This window comes from Poecilia reticulata, chromosome 8 (genome assembly GCF_904066995.2).
Source record: "Poecilia reticulata chromosome 8, P_reticulata-male-v2, whole genome shotgun sequence".
Taxonomy (NCBI): Eukaryota; Metazoa; Chordata; class Actinopteri; order Cyprinodontiformes; family Poeciliidae; genus Poecilia; species Poecilia reticulata.
The window spans coordinates 20,027,003-20,043,604 of record NC_088837.1 but is presented as its reverse complement, the minus strand read 5'-3'; positions in this window follow the sequence as shown (position 1 = coordinate 20,043,604).

Genomic DNA, 16,602 nt, shown 5'->3' with positions numbered 1-16,602 from the left:
TGACTTGGTGTTTATTGACACAAGTCCTCAAGAGACAAGTATGAAACCGGGAGGCTTCACTGACCAATGTCTGGGCCGCAAAACCTTATGGGCAACTAATACCTGTTATTTTTGATTTCTATATGTTATTTTTTTCTTTTTCTTCATGCTTACAATCGTAAGCTTTATTCGATTGGATATACTGGTACAACCCTAGAACCATCACATTTATTGTCGTTGAACAAGTTATTTCTTGTTCTCACCAAATATAGAAGGGAACAGTGATTTAAAAAGACAAGATCCCTGCATAACAGCTTTCTCTGTGCTGGATATACAGCCTGCGGCTGCGCGCTTAGCGAGTGGTTGGTCACATGCGCCACATAGCTGTTATCTCGCAGACAGAGCAGGATTTGTTCAATCTTATCAAACTAAAGCTAAGTTTGTTGCCATAAATAGCAGCTTCATGCTTGAAACTCTCTCAATAGCAAACTATTGAGAGAGTGGCGATACCTCAGGCCAGACCAAAACCTTACCATCCAGAGAAAGAAAGCTCACAAGGTCTGTTCCACCTCCACAAATTGCTACCTTATGTTTGATTGAGCCTACTGTGTAGGCTTGACCCTTTCTCTCATGCAGGGCCTTCCATTAAAACCCAGCTTGGAGTTCAGAGGAGCCATGTTGGTGAAGGAGCTCTACCTGACCCCAGAGGAATAATAAAAACACATACCAGCGAATTAGCCTGCCAGCCTGAAGTGTAGCTAGCATAAATATGAAAACCTTCAGTCATGACTTGAGAAGGGCAAAAAAAACCAAAAAACTTTGGAACAAATAGGCGTTGTTGGGAAAGAGGTCCAAAAATGTAGTTCAGACTTTTTACAAGACCTGAGCAATAAATTAGCATTTTAGTTTGGTCCTTAAAGCGCTCGCAGGGTGTTTAAATAGGTCACTAATAGAGTGATAAATGACTTATGTCCCAGCTTTGAGTAGAATTATTGTAAGGGAGTTTCACTCAGCTCCTTTGCACAATCTCATCACAACAGGAACAGTTTATTAATCATGTTATCAGTTGATATGACAAACTTACTTTCAGTTGTTTATTTAGAGTTTCAGGTTGTTGTACAGTCAACCTGATAAACATGAAGTATGTGCAGGTGTGGTGAGAAATCTACACGCCCATCATTGTCATGAATGTCAGCTTAATTTTGACATTTGAGTTTTATTCATGCATCTGTTCTTTGAATGGAATGATTATTTAGCACATAACTTTAATTAGGAAAAACAATTTATTGTACATTTTCTTGAATTCAGAGAGGGGCAAATTTATAAATAAATAAAAGCTTGAATACTTACATACAGCTCTGGACATATCTGGATAACTTTTCCTATTGAAACACTCTTTGTTACTCCTTGAAGCTTGATTTTGGCTGGGAATCATCTGGTCTATCACAAATGGCACAAATTCAGCTTTAAGCACACCATACCAATTTGTAAAAAAAAAAAAGAAAAAGAGGAGTCATGGGGGATATTCCAGAACTTTGATGTTTTTTCCTTTCCAAAGCCAGTTTGGATGTGTTTGTGGTCATCGCTCTTTCAGAACATCCAGTTGTGTCCAGTTTTCAACAATCTGTCCCTCAGATTTTCTAACAGTTTTCTGTGAAGCAAACAAGGGTAGAATATTCAAAACTCAGTTTGTTGCAATATCTGACTCCTTTTTGTAATTTGCAAATCGTCCCTTACGTAACAGTTTTCTTTTTTTGCAATCAGATACATGAAGTTGATTTTGTCGTGCAGAATAAACATACATAGAGCTGCTAAAGACAATTGCGAAGGTAACAGATTGTCAAGTAAACAAAAGGTTCTGGCTAAAGTTGGAAAAAGTGACCAGTGGGCTAAATATAAACTTTTAGGCATTTCATCTCTCCCTTTGGTAAACCTGTCACGGGGACGCTGACAGATTTTTGTCTGCTTGTTGAAAGGCGTCTTTTCTCTTGCTTGGTTCTTTTCACAGTCAGCAAAAAGACCAGCTCTTGTTACACAAGCCGTTTTCTGTTTTGCCATTTTGACACAGTTCTGTTAAATATTTAATCTTGTTCTTTGATTGAAGCCGCTACGAGACCTGCACAGCTTTATCAAGATATCCTAATATGATAACCTCCGAGACTTTTCTTGACACAATTCAGCTCATTATGTGTGTGGTTTTGTTTTGTACACTGTCAATGTCAAATATTGATTATCAAAGTAGATTAATAACTAAAATAAAAAATAAAAAAAGACACTGCTTGAGTCCCCACTGGTGGTATCAGCTGCCATCAAACGTTTGTAGTCAGACTTGTCCATCGCAGTGGAGGAATTTTGGCCCAATTCTTTCTTTTTCATTCAGCCACACTGGATGGCTTGTTTAAGAACACGCCACAGCAGTTTAGTCCAATTTAGGTCCAGAGTTTTACCAGCTACTCTAACATATGAAGATTGCAACTTGGCAGCAATTAAAGACATACCAGTCGGTCCACCAAGGAGAGGTCGAGTAGGAAGAAAAGAAAGTTCTAGGCTGAGTCAGATACCAGAACTAGATATCAATCGTGCATGGTGACTTGAAATGGATTGTTTATGCAAAAAAACTGGAACGTCCCACAAATAAATGTGAGCAGCGGGTCAATCTTTCCTCAAATTGAAGTCAGAAACTGGTAGAGAGCTACAAAGAAACAACGAGATAAAGCTATTTGAATTAAAGAGGATAGGACTGGCATATTTAGATATATTTTGTTAAATTTGTAAAAGAAATGTAGTTTTCTGGATTAACTTTAAATAAGTCACCTTTTTTTCAACACAAATGAATAAATGAAAAAAAAAACATTGGACAAAGATACAGCATGAGGAGGTTTCTGTAAATATATAAGGTTGTGTCCCATGTTATGTCCATTATCTGAAATATGTTGTTTTGTGAAGACAGTTTCGTAAATGAAAGTTAAATCCTTCCCCGTTCTCAAAATACCTCTGTGTACCTTTTACCGCTTTGTGATTGTTTTTCATGTTTTTTTTACTTTTGAATGAGAAAGCCTGATGGCTGCTGATAAAAGCTTCAGGCTTTCTTAGGGAAATGTGTCTAGTTGGTGAGGCCTTACGGACCATATCTACAAGACTGCAGAACACCGAATCCACAGCAGGAATGATTGCTGGCTGTCTAAATTCTGTGTTTATGCTTCTTAGCAGCAAAGCATTGTTTTTGCACAAAGAGGATCCCACCTAATGACAGGCTTCTGTCTCTGAATGGCTACTTTGTAATCTCACCTCGATGTATAGGTGTTTCCAGTGTACTCTGAAGCCTCATGCAGGGTTGCAACACAGTTGTAAGTTGTGCAATTTGTAATTAACATGCAGCTGATGCCTGTAACTAACTGTTTGCGCTCCTGCAATGGTAGACACTAATTTAGGTAAATGAGTAGTTTGTATATTTTTCAGCTGAAGGCAGGAGCGGCCTGTAATGAAATTCAGAAAGTGTGATGTCATGCTTTCGTTGACTCTGTAAGTAATTTGTGCAGCAAGGTAACAGCTTTCAGGCTTTCTTTACATGCTGGTGTAATTGCTAATCTGTTCACAGTGACCTGAGCACATAGGGACTAAAGTCTGACTGGAAAGAGCACGCACCTTTATAATGTACAACATTATACGAAGGTTGACTCAGGTACTTATTACAAAAGCACTCATTTTTGCCCCTTCTACCTGATTCTTTAGGTCAACGTGAGTGGCTAATAAAAGAGCGAGTAGCCGTCGCCCAGACACACGCTCAAGAAGTCATTCTCTGCAGGACAGCGGGATGACGTGCGAGGCTGATGCCTGAGTGGTATTAACAGGCAAACTCCTAATCCTTTTGGCAACACAGTCAAAAACTCAGAAGGAGCGATAAAAATAAGGCATCAGAACAGCTCCGGCGCTGATCGCCCTGTTTGTGAGCTGAAGAGAACTAAGCAAACAGAGCTGAAGGGGAGGCCGTGTGTGGCCTCTTTGAGAATCCTCAACGTAAAGCCTCCCATCACATCATTTGGTTACTGTCTGTAAACACCAAGGCCCGTTTTCCTCACTATGCAGCCATACACACACACACACACACACACACACACACACACACACACCCCCCCCCACACACACACACACGCACGCACACACACACACACACACACACACACACACCCCCACACACACACACACACACACACACAATCCTCCACAGGGATCTCATGGGGAACTTACAAGGTGCTCTGTTTGCCTTGAATGTAAGCTTTTGTTTTATCACCCTGATTTCTGCAGAGATAATTGCTGTTTTCAATTTTTTTTTTATATCCTCTATTAAATCTCAAACATAGCACATTGGCGAATACCTGAGAATCTTGGAACCAAAACTGATTTTCTTTTTTTTTTTTTTTTTCTTTTGTAATTTTTTTTTCCACGAGTTGCAGAACATGATTTTCTTTTGCTGGTGCACAGGGTGTGCTCTGTGTGGGCTGGTGCAAATGAGCAGCAGCAGCAGCAGCACAGGAAAAGAGGAATGAGAAACAGAGAAGATGAAAGCCGTAGTCAGGTAGATGCAGCAGAGAAGACGTTTGCCACATCCTGCCTCTCTTCCTGGTAGCGTGACCTCCCACACAGAAAGAGTTCGTAAATCTAGTTTTTCTCACACCTGCTTCTGCGATTTAAAAAAAAAAATCTATACTCCATAAAGAGAGTGATTGCATGCATAATAAATCAGAATTAAAGCTCTACTGAAAATTTTAGCAATGCCAGCTCAGAAGAACAGTATGCGTCCAGTTAGTGCAAAAACATCACAATGCACATTTAGAAGATGCCGTTGTGGGTGTGTGATATTAACAGATTCAGTCAAGCTTAGCTATGGCCAGACAGCGCACAGACAGACCGACTTGGAAACCGAAAGGGTTTTCTCAGCTGTTATTCACAGTCTTCTTCGAACTGCTGTGGTATTGTCTTATTAAATCCTGCAAAAAAGACAACTAAGCCTCTTGAGTTCACTGTGCACGCTTTGTCGCGGCCTAATTTTGAGTTGAATAGCATCTGCAGGTAGTAACGCCAGGATTTTGGAATATTTTAGCAAAAAACGTAACATACTATCTACTAGTGGTCATCCATCAAAGCCTTATCTCAAAGAGCTGATTGCACTGACAAATTACTGTTGTTTGAGTTGTTAAAAATGACCAATCATAATCTATATATTTTTTCGTTGATTCAACACCAGATTAAATCTTGTTCTGCGCTTTTCTTTTTTTTTTAAATGCAGATTGTTGGAGAAAGCCATACAGTGCGGAAAAGGGAAAATGTAATCACCACGAATGTGCAGGGGCGATAAAAGAAGACATGCCAGCTGCCAGGAGTAAGATGAGAAACGGAAACAGAGGAGACGCTTGGAAGCCGAGAAATCCGTTTGGAATGTCTGAGTCAGGAGAGAAATGGAAAAAAAAAGTCTTTCAATCGGAGCATTGCGCTTGAGAAGTAGAAAGAGTTGCAGGGTGAGGTTTAAGAAATATGGTCATGCGTGCCTTGTAATAAAGAGAAACCAGTTGTGAAAAGGGTAAATAACAAAGGGGATGATGACTGACCAAATCCCCTGTGATTCTTCACACGTCTGATGGAGCTACTGTCACAAAGACAAGAGGAGAAAACACAAGAGGCTTGCAGCAGCTACACCAGGGAGTCATTTTATGATGTTGCAGCGTTGTGTGTTGAGGCAGACTCTTAATGAGGGAATTTCCTGATTATTTCTTGTGTTCTGTTTGTTTCCTGTTATGTAGCATCCCCCCGCCCCTAACGCATCCACTGGACAGGACAGATGGAGACACACTATGTCAGCAAACCATATGGGCCTTCTTTTATTTTTATTTTTTTTACTTTGAATTTATTGTTTTCTTTTTACCAAAGCCCCAGTTGCTTTCTCGCCTCCACAAAAGGGGAAATTGGAGGATGGACGAAACGGATCAGTGACTCAGCTGACAGCAGGTAGACGTGATCAAATGCCATCTGAGCCACGGCAGGGGTCAAAGGTCGCTTTTGTGCTAATGATTACCTGGTGAACCGTGCTGCCTCTGTGTTTGTTTGCGTAGTCATGGTGACAGATCAACAAGCATGATTCGATTTTTTTTCTTTACCTTTTAAGATACTCACTGAATACAAGTTGGTCCTTTAAGTAAAATCTATTTATTTTCTTATAAATGATCTAAAGTAATAAATATAAAAAAAACAGGTGATTTCTAACTGTACTTTCTTTTTCTTTTACCTAAACTCATTTTATATTGCTTAAATCTGACAAGAACAGAGAACGTGCAAACATTTTTTTAGTCAGGCTAAAGATTTAGGTTTGGACTTTAACTGGGCCGCATGGCTTTGCTTTGAGGCATTGGAGTAAATGAAGCAGAGTAGCTGCGCACACTGAACGTTTCTGATTTTCGATTGCAAGAAAATTTGAAAACCATGTGGGAGGGAAATGGTACTTTAATTTTGAGCCAAGAAAACAGTGGAGCATGCTTTGCCTCCTCTCCTTTTAGTCATCTCATTAGAGTTTTGTGGTTTTGCTGAATGGGTGTATTAACTGCAAATGAGCTAAAAGGCAGGAAACAAATGATTACACCTAATAAAAGAAGTGTTTTATAAGGTGAAATCATTCCATGGTAGGTTTAGTGTAATCAGAAGCTTGCGATGCTTGTATCCGCACTCATTTGTCTAAGTTTCTTTCTTCTTTTGTCTGCAAAACCGTGTTGCACATTCAGATGTTTAATGAAGAGCGGCATGAGAGGAGGAGGTCCGAGTCAAAGGTCAGGCAATTGTGGTTGACCCCTTTGTTAATGCATATGTTACGCTTTCCATTGAAACGCAAGCGTCACCCTGTGTTTTTATGTTTAAAGACAAAGTTCCACATTTTTGAAAGCACATTTTTCTTTATTTTGGGTGAAAAACTAAAAGTTCAAATTGTAGCAACCTCCATCTAAGTCCAGTAGGTGTTGCAGTTGCTTGTGAGGAAAATTTTGATTTGTGTACAGCAACCCTACAAATAAACTTTCAGAAACTTTAAAAATGGGATTTTCAATCAGTAGCTTGCACACGATGAAGTGATGATCAAACAAGCAAGAGCAGAAGCCTGGAAGAGTTCATGTTTATGTAGGAGAGATTAAACGGTGAATTCAAAGCAAGTGTGGTGAGTAAAGAGAGACGAATGAAAACAACAGGAGACAGAAGTGAAGTTTGAAAGTTTGCTGTGAACATGAGATAAATAAAAGAACTGAACTAATGATGTTTCAACAAAGGTTGTAAAAACTTCAAGAAGTATCAAAATGAGATTGCTAGTTATAAGTGAAAACGTGTGTGCTCTGATATATTATTATTAATTATAAATCTGTCTTTTTACCTGGGCTTAATTTCTTACTTGCCTCTGTTGCTCTGATAACTAAACAAGCTTCATTTGCAGTTTACAGCAATCAAATAAATGTACATTATTTGGAATCACTTTTTTTATTCTCTCCCTGCAAAGTCTTCAAAAAAAAATTAGCTGATGTGTAGTTTGTATTTTTTTTTAATGTCCCTGTTAGATTAATGGGAACTCTATTTTTTTTTTTTTTTTTTTTTTTTTTGCTTTAAGGAAATGTAAGCAAGAAATAGAGAGTGTAAACATTAAATGATCTCTTTTTAAATGATGTCCTGGAAAGAGTCCAACTTCCAGTGGTCCGCTGCTTTTTTCCCAAGGCTGAAAAGATTCTGGCAGTAATTCAGACTGCTTTAACCGCCCTCCAGCCCAACATCCATGGCTACGCTGAGGGTGTGCCTGCACTTTGATGGGCCGCCTGCCTCTGACAGGCCCTTTTCTAATTCAAAACCCCCAAAACTCTGCAAAAAAAAAAAAAAAAAAGACAAGGATTACTGCCATCTGTTGGGTTTTAGCATAATCTTCCTAATCAGTTTCAAAGGTTTACATGTGGTTTCAGGGTTAATATTCTTCCCACCTGTTTCATCTCATCCTGTTTAAACAGAAGATGCATGTTTAATCACACAGCCCACACATCTTTATCTTCATTCATAGCTTACTGTTTGCTACAGAAAGGCCCTCTCTTGTTAACAGATTCTGAATTGGTCCATTGTCCCTGCCCCCCTCCTCTTTTGAGTAAAGAGTCTGATGAAGAGGGGACCCTTGTCACTGTGGGACGGGGGATATTTGGTTCTGCGCTACCCTTCGCCTCCGTGCCCATAACTCTGATCTCGGCGAGCGTGTTTCTCACACCCCTCACTCCAGCTGGAAGACAGGAAACAACTCTGTCTGTGGCTGCAGCCGTCTAATTGTTGGGTTTTGTGAGCGTTGCGATGGCCGTGCGCAGGGGACAGCAAGAATGCTGCACCCAGATGCAAGATCTCAAGGAATCCCCCCGACTGACGCAGGGCCTGGACGGAGGAATCCGCTGCCACATGCCTGTTAAACCAAAGGCAGCGCTGAAGAGAGATGAGCTGTCAGGAAGCTAACAAAAAGACAAAACTGTTAGTTTTTCTTGGTTATTTTTAACTGCTTGCTTCAAGACAGTTTCGTTATTTGAAACTTTTCTACTTAATTTAGATTATCACAGTGCAAGAAGCCATTTTTTATTGAATTGGGCTCATAGTGATGGGGAGAACTTTAATCGACGAAAAAGTCCCTAATTTGAATAAGTACATTTATGCACACTTGAGCCAAAATGTATTAATTTAACAACAGCATGCTTTAAGTGCTTGTCTTCTTTTGTTTTTGTGTATCTAAATAAGTGTTTTACATATAGGAATAGGATGGCATAGTTTCTGAAACATTTTAAATATTTTTTATTTAGAAGTTATATAAAGTTTATAATTGAAACCAGTTAGGCTTAAGGGGTGTTAAAAGTAATTTCCACTTCAAAACAAATAATAAAATATATCTGGGAAAGCCCCACAGTTATTAAATCTAATTGCAAACTTTTTGTACCTGTGTAAAGTGAAGACATTGAATAATGTTTTTTTTTTCCAGTGTCAGTACTATTGTAGCTGTTATTATGCCTGATTTATTAGTAATAAATTAAGCTTAAAAAGTACATTTTTAACTTTTTAAGCTTAGACTCAATTGCTCTCCAACTGTGCACTATAAACAATAAAGTCCTTGTCAAAACACATAAAAAAAAATTGCCTCACACTATTAAATCTACATCTTGATTGAAACTTCAGCAAATCTCACCAGGTGTGGTTAATAGCTGTAAAACCACAAGTATTTGTGTGAAATCCATTCAGAGGATTGTTGTGGAAACATCAAACCTGGTTACACTTAGGAAAATAAATCCTTCTCGTTAACAGGCGGAGTTTAAGCGCTTGTATCAGCTAGAGCCGTATATGGGTTTGTTGGGTTTAGAGCAATACGTGACCTCTGTGATTACCTAATACAGGTGTAACAAGATCTCTTTGCATGTGACGTTGTGTTGTTGTTCAACTTAAAATGATGTCTGTTGATTATACAGTTACTCTGACATATGATAAATAAGCGCAAGTTGTTATTGTTGGTGTCAGATATATGTGGTGTGTGTTAAGGTAGATCCAGTTGTGTCTGTGTTCAACTGCGAAGGGGAATTTTCCACAGGAAAATATGTAAATATTGAGCCACAAATAGGTAATATATGTATCTAAAAAAAAACACACATGTACAATACCTAATATCAATTAATTATAATTTGTCACCTAAAGAAACTTATATAAGACACCAATCAATCTACTAACATTTAATATTATCAATTAATTTACCATCTTATTATTCCTTATTTCACCATGTAGGCGAGGTTCAGTCTAATCAGGTTGTTAAGGTTTGTAAAGAATGATGAGGCTGTTATCTGGTTGACGATTTCTGACCCAAAGTTTGGTTCAAGCTACACAACGTGGTGATTCAACAGCAAAAACAAAAAAGATGGAGTAAATAACAAAGCCAAATTCATTTTTTGTTTACTTTTGTCAATTAAAAAGATTGAAAAAAAACATTTCAGAGGGTAAAAATATATCTTAGCCAGATGAAATAATGACAGACGTAGGGTTGGGAAGGGAAGGTGGGAACATTTTCCATAAGGACTAAAAGGAATCTCTCAAGTCAGTGACAAATATCATTCCCAACTGACAGAGCAGTTTTCAGTTTATTGTAATGGCACGAAGGGTGTTAGCACCACCCATCCTTTGAGACAGTCTAATCCAGCCACCTTCCTAAAATAAAACAACCTGGTAAACAGAAACTGAGCAGGAATCTTGCACGTTGTCAAACTGGACAATCAGCTTTGAATGATGCCCGTATAAGGCAGCCATGCCTTGAAATACTTGACATGCACTTCTTGAGAATTGCCTCGCATACGGCTTTGCTTTGGGCTTCACCTTGTGGCAGAAGTCATGGAAAAATACCCATCTCGTTTAACCAGAAGTAGCTGATGATCGCATAATTACATTTTCCAGCTGCTAAACACCATATATCTGCTGCCGCCGCAGAAAACGACTCCCACAAAGCCCAAATTATAGTGGAGGACATTTTTATGTAATAATTATAAAGTATGATAAATTGGCTACAAAATATTTGCCCTTGATGAAGCAGGGTGATTTGAACTTCAGCAGTTCGCACAGAATCATGCAGCACAGCACGTTTCCCACAGCTTCACTCTGACCTCTGTCCTGACTGTCTGACAGATTCATCTGCCATCTACTGCAGAGAAATATGAGATATTTACCAGGAAGTCACCGTGACCCATTCGATCACTGCTGAAATGTACCTTAGCCTTTGACTCTGCCTCTTATCACTTCTGAAGAGTCTCAGAAGTCCATTAGTGGAAGTAGTGGACATGAGAAAAACTCCCCTAAATCTGCAGCATCGCAACTACTGACACGACTTAATGGAGAGTGATGTGTGCTAAGCACGTAATACCATTTACAGTAAGCGCCGGCATACTTCGGGGACCAGACTCCTCGACTCGGCCGTTTTAGTCAAGGAAATGATGTCGGAAGGTGATAAGAGCCAGATGGACTTTGGGAATGATGTGCAGATCATCTTTATCTCTTGTTATCTATAGAACAATTTATATAACATCCTTCTCATTTTTAAAGATAGCAACAGATACATAAATATTCTAGTCAAACATGCTATGTTTTATGGCCAATTAATTCTTTATTTGCTCTTTGTTATGTAAAAAAAAAAACACCATCTAGACAGTAAATTTTAACTGGGAGAGCTTCAGTCAGAGTTATACAACATCAGCAGAGCCTATCCCATTTTTCACTTGTATAAAGAGAAGGTTAAATACATAAAACTTTTACTAATCACACAGGAGAAAATACACTTACACATGTTTTTCCTGTACAACATGCAATTTTGATAATTGTTGAAAATATGAACATATGAGTTGTGTGTGTAAGTTATTATTATTATTTTTTTTTGTGGATTCTCTCTAATTTCTCTCACAATCTTGCCGCCACCGAGCTTCTGTTCAGGTATAACTCTTTCAGGATTTTATGACCGCTCCACAAATTTGTAGGTTTCCAGGCTCAGGCTAATCGTTTAACCATAGTCTGTAAATTTTTATTAGTATTGAGGTCAGGGCCAATCCAGACGCTTAACATAAGCCTCCTTTTTCGTTCCCGACCATAAATATACGTTTGGAATATTTGTCCTGTTAGTATATCCAAGCATACCCATGTTTCACACGTCAGATGAAAACCAAACTGGCTCAAGCCTGAGAGATGCTAGAAATGTGTTAACAGACACTTCATGACAGCCAGCCATCAGATTTATACCCTGAAATTTCAAGCCATAGAAGTTGTGCTGGCTCTTAAAAGAAGAGCCAGCAAAGAGATAAACTCTTACTACAGACACTAAACCCTAAAAGACTTAATGAGGAATTTGTGTTGTTTTTCACAGATGTCTCTTTTCGAGGCTGATTGCCCAGCTTGCCTCTGATTGGTTTAGAAGCCCTTTAATCTCTATATAGACACATTGTTTGTCAGAGATCTGTAACAAGATGGCAACAGCGTGTTACCAAAGCACATCTGATATTTGTCCTTATTAATTATTTAGATGGCTGTCGTTATTTTTTGCAAGGCAACAGACTTTACAACTGTGCCACTCCACAGCAAATTTAAATTCATTTTTTCAAATCTGATAAGAAGAGTGGTCAGATATGACAGAAAATTATAAATAGCCACGAAAAGTTGCCTAATCTCTCTAAAGAATATTTAATCACACACCAGATGAAGGGTGTGTACACATTTTGGGTCTGTATGCATAAAAGTGATAATGTGGGTTAGAGAAAATTCTCTATAAATCAAAACTTATGCATCCAATTAAAATAAAAATTGGACAGTTGTCATATTTTCACGATTTAAAAAGGTGGGTTAGTTCAAATAAAATCATTAAAGTTAATGTAAGACTCTGGCTAATGACAATTTCTGGAAAACCCTCCAATGGGAATCAAACTAACTTGAGCTCATGTAACACATTGTAAAAATGCTTAAAGAATAATATGTTGCATTGTACAACTTCTTCCTTTGATTTTACAGTTTGACCTTTAAATGAAAAGCTTTGTCTTCCCTCGGCTCTAAACTAAAATAGTCGTAAACCACAGCCGGAAGCACAGCAGAAAAACAAACAGACCATGAAGCAAAGATGCTATTCTGAAACGCTACAATAAGCTGTTAGACCAACGTGTGATATATGGGGTAGCGATTTATCTCAGTTTCTGTTTACAACCACGTCTATATTTGTTTCACAGGTAACAACAGGGAACCCGGCTTATCGGAAAAGCAAAGAGACAAAACTGAAACAATGATAAGCGAGAAAGGGTATTCCAGAAATGAAGACCGACAGCATTTCTCTCTATTCAGTCATGTGAAAAAAAAAAAGTATTTGCTGAGATAATAACAGGGATTAGCTGTAAACCGTTGAGGGTGTGGGACGCACTAGTCTTGTGCCGAGAGCATGCAAAGGAAATATGATCCATCAAATGCATCAATTAGAGAAGAGGGGAGAAAAAGGTGCTCCTAGTGATGGATATTTTGCAAGTTTGCATGCCACAGGGATGTAAAACTTGGCTCCCGGGCACTGAAAGTTGATGGAGTGATTACACAACTGTGCCGTTGACCTTTCAGTGGTGTGTTCTCAGTTATCTGAGGGAAGAGTCATTAAATTTTACTACAGCTACTCTTAGAAAGAAGGATTACGCAAGCCAACGAGACAGGCAGCGTATCCTGGAAACTATCAATACTGATAGGGAACGAGGCCTCAAAATCCACACGTAGAGATGGCACACCTGAGTCACAGAACCCCCTGAATAAACTGGAGCATGGGAGGAAGTAGATCTGTTGAATATATGACATCACAGGAAATAGCTTTGGAAAACAAGAGGCAGAGGCATTTGTGAGAGAAGCATGCAAATTAATTGATATATATAGTGTGTGCTGTTTTGTCTGAGAGGGACAAGTTTTTGTCCACTTACTGGCATGCTTGGGAACACAAAGCATGTTTTGTCTGGACGCTTAGTAACCGCGTTCTCAGGGCGACATATAAACAGAGGTAACCAGGTGGAGGGACAGGAGTGCCACTGATTTCATCACTTTCTCCAGGAACACAGGAATGCACGGAGGACATAGTCATTTGGTGGAAATGAAAACAAAAAACAGAGCTCCCTGTGAGAAATACAATAGACGGTGAGACCGATGCTAATGCCTTGTTGACTTTAATGCTGACTCCTCTTTCTGCCTTTTGAGGTAAATTCCAGGATGAATCAGTCACCTCAGATGCATTCCATCCTGCACTTTGCATGACCACATCCCAGGTGTGGCCCTGGTGCCTGGTGTTCTTGGCGTGCTCCTCCTGCACCTGGAGCCAAAAACAAAAACACAAGCATGGAAAGAAGTTTGGAGGCCGTTTTGGGACAACATTGTTAAGGTGCATGTTTATAGTGTTTTGTTGAACATTTGAGCGACTTGTCTTTCTTCTATGCAAGCGAACTTTCTCAGGTGCAACGCAGTAAATCCTCACTGATTATATCAAAGTTTGAATATCAACATTTTTTGGGGGGGTATATGTTATCTCAAAAATGCTGCAGATGGTATTAGTTTTTGATACACAGCTCAGATACATTTGTGCTCATCGTCAAAACAAAACCCCTCTCTATGTGGGGCGAACTGTGAGTGGAATGCAAAAGCACTGATTGTCTCCTACAAACTCCTACATGAGCTGAGGTAATGATCTCAAAGCTCTTGGTCAAACCCAGGGTAAGTCTGGTCCCTGACAGACAGATTTGAATACCTAAAGGCCAGGAGAGAAGGGACTGGATGTCCAAAGTAACACGGTGAAAGAAGTCGATTCGAGGGACATTTCCCATGACAAAACCCCAGCTATTTCCTGGAGCACTGAGGCTTCATATACAAACATGTCTGGGTGACTGCCAAACCAAAAGGTCAACCAGTGGCCCTCAGGGTTGCAGCTGACGTCAAAGCTCACGTCTCTCATAACGCCATAAACCTACATTGATCTCATTTATCAAAATCTTTACAGATGTAAGTATATAAAAAAAAAAAAAAAAACGACATCTTATTCTAAAGAGTGAAGTATGGCTTTAGAGTGGAATGAAAGTGTCCACAGACATTGTGGTCCCACAGCAAGAATGCAAGGTTCTTCGTGTCAAGTGCTGATAAATATCTGCTTTATTTCCAAGTGAACTTGTATAAATCACACTTAGTAGGGTATTGAATTTGAACCTTTTCACTTTTCCCTTGTGTTTAAATTGGAAAATGTTTTCCTTTACTTACCACAGTGTTGTGAACGAACTCTCCCTTAGAAATTTCTGTTGTTTTCGCTTTGTTGTCCCACTTAGATATCTCAGGTAATCAAATACTGTTTAACAACAGAAAAAGATTCATTCTTGACTTTGCGAGAAGGCTTTGCCACAGCATCACAAACATCGTTAATAAATGAATTAATTTATTAATTAAGTGATTAATTTGACTAGAGCACTCCTCATCAGCCAGTCAGAGGTGAACTTGATGGTGTGCTTTGGATCATTGTCCTGCTTTATAACCCAAATGTTCTTGAGCATCAATTAGTGTTTTGTTCATCAAAAGAAATCCAAGCATTCCTTTCATTGTTAAAAAAAACAACCTTTTTTTTAATCTATTTTCTCAGGTTATCCTTCTTTAAATTTTTTAAATTATATGAAATGTTTTTGTGAGAAAAAAAGTAAACGAGAAGTAAAGGTGCTATTACCACATACCACACATTCCACAGCCAGTGGTATGTTTGCTAACATACAGACTTGTTTTGTTGTCATAGAAATAGATGCCACGGTGAAAGCACATATACTACCTTATCGGGCGGCCATATTTTCACAGTAACATAAAACATGTCATGCAAACAGAAAGGAATGCTATTGATCAGCGACACGCTCTTGTAGCATGAACTTTTTGTTTCTATTTTCCACTTGTGCTGTCAGAAAAGAATTACAAACATGTAATATTTTTGGGTCAGCAAAGGTCAGCACCTTCACGCCATTCTTGATGTGATCGACTGTAACATGTTTGCTGCTTTTCAGCATTCCAGTCATGACAAAGCCCCTCTCCACCCTCATACCGGGATCCTAGTGATTGTCACAAAATGACGTCAGAAAAAAAAATGCTCTTATCAGGTTCAAAAGGTGGATTTAAAATTTAAAGTCTTATGAGGTAATTCTGTTCACAAGGGAAAAAAAGGAATCATTGACCAAAAACGTTCATCAACATTTGTCTGGTATGGCGTGACATTTAACTTCACCACATTCACCTCAGCAGCATGTCTGTAGTTGTTTCACTTCTGCTCAGCTCTTTCACACGGGACTTCCTGTTGAGCACATCTGCATCTGTAGCCTCACTACAGTACTGATCTGATTCTGTGTGTGTATGCACTCGGTGTCTGTTTTTTCACAACATTAGCATAAAAACGCACAGATTTCATGCTGCTGCAGAGCATTTTGGTTCCAGCGCTAAGCTGTTTGCAAAGCGGTTTCAGCGCGGCAGTTTTCTGCATCAAATGTCTAAAATGAGTCTCGCATTTTCTTCCCTTTTTGTTCTGAAAAATGCCACAAAGACATGTGGCGGTGCACGTGGGATAATGGAATAACTTTCCTCTCTCTTCCGCTCTCATTTCACAGCTGTAAGATTTTCAAAAGTCTGCTTGCCCTTGTGATGTGGGTTAGTCTTGCCAGAGAGTAATTTTAATGTTTTTTTCTGGGTCACTGTGCACTTCCAGTGGACCTCTTGGTAATTATTGGGCCTCAGAGACACTGTGGGTCATGTGCAGCAGAATGCTTCCAAAACTGCCCATGCTTTCACCACACTGCCAGAATGGATCGAAGGCCAAACGACTGAGACCGGCTTGATTGTGTGCAGAGGTAAAAGTGACTGAATATTACACAAAGCTGAACAGATAATCATTCCCTGTTCCCTTACTCACCTATCAACTCATCATCATCATCATTTTTCAGCGGTGCAATCTTCTTATGTACAACTTTAACATCAATTATAGTGATGAAACATCATATTCCAGAACAATTGGCCTCTGCAGGTCAACTGGACACCCCCACT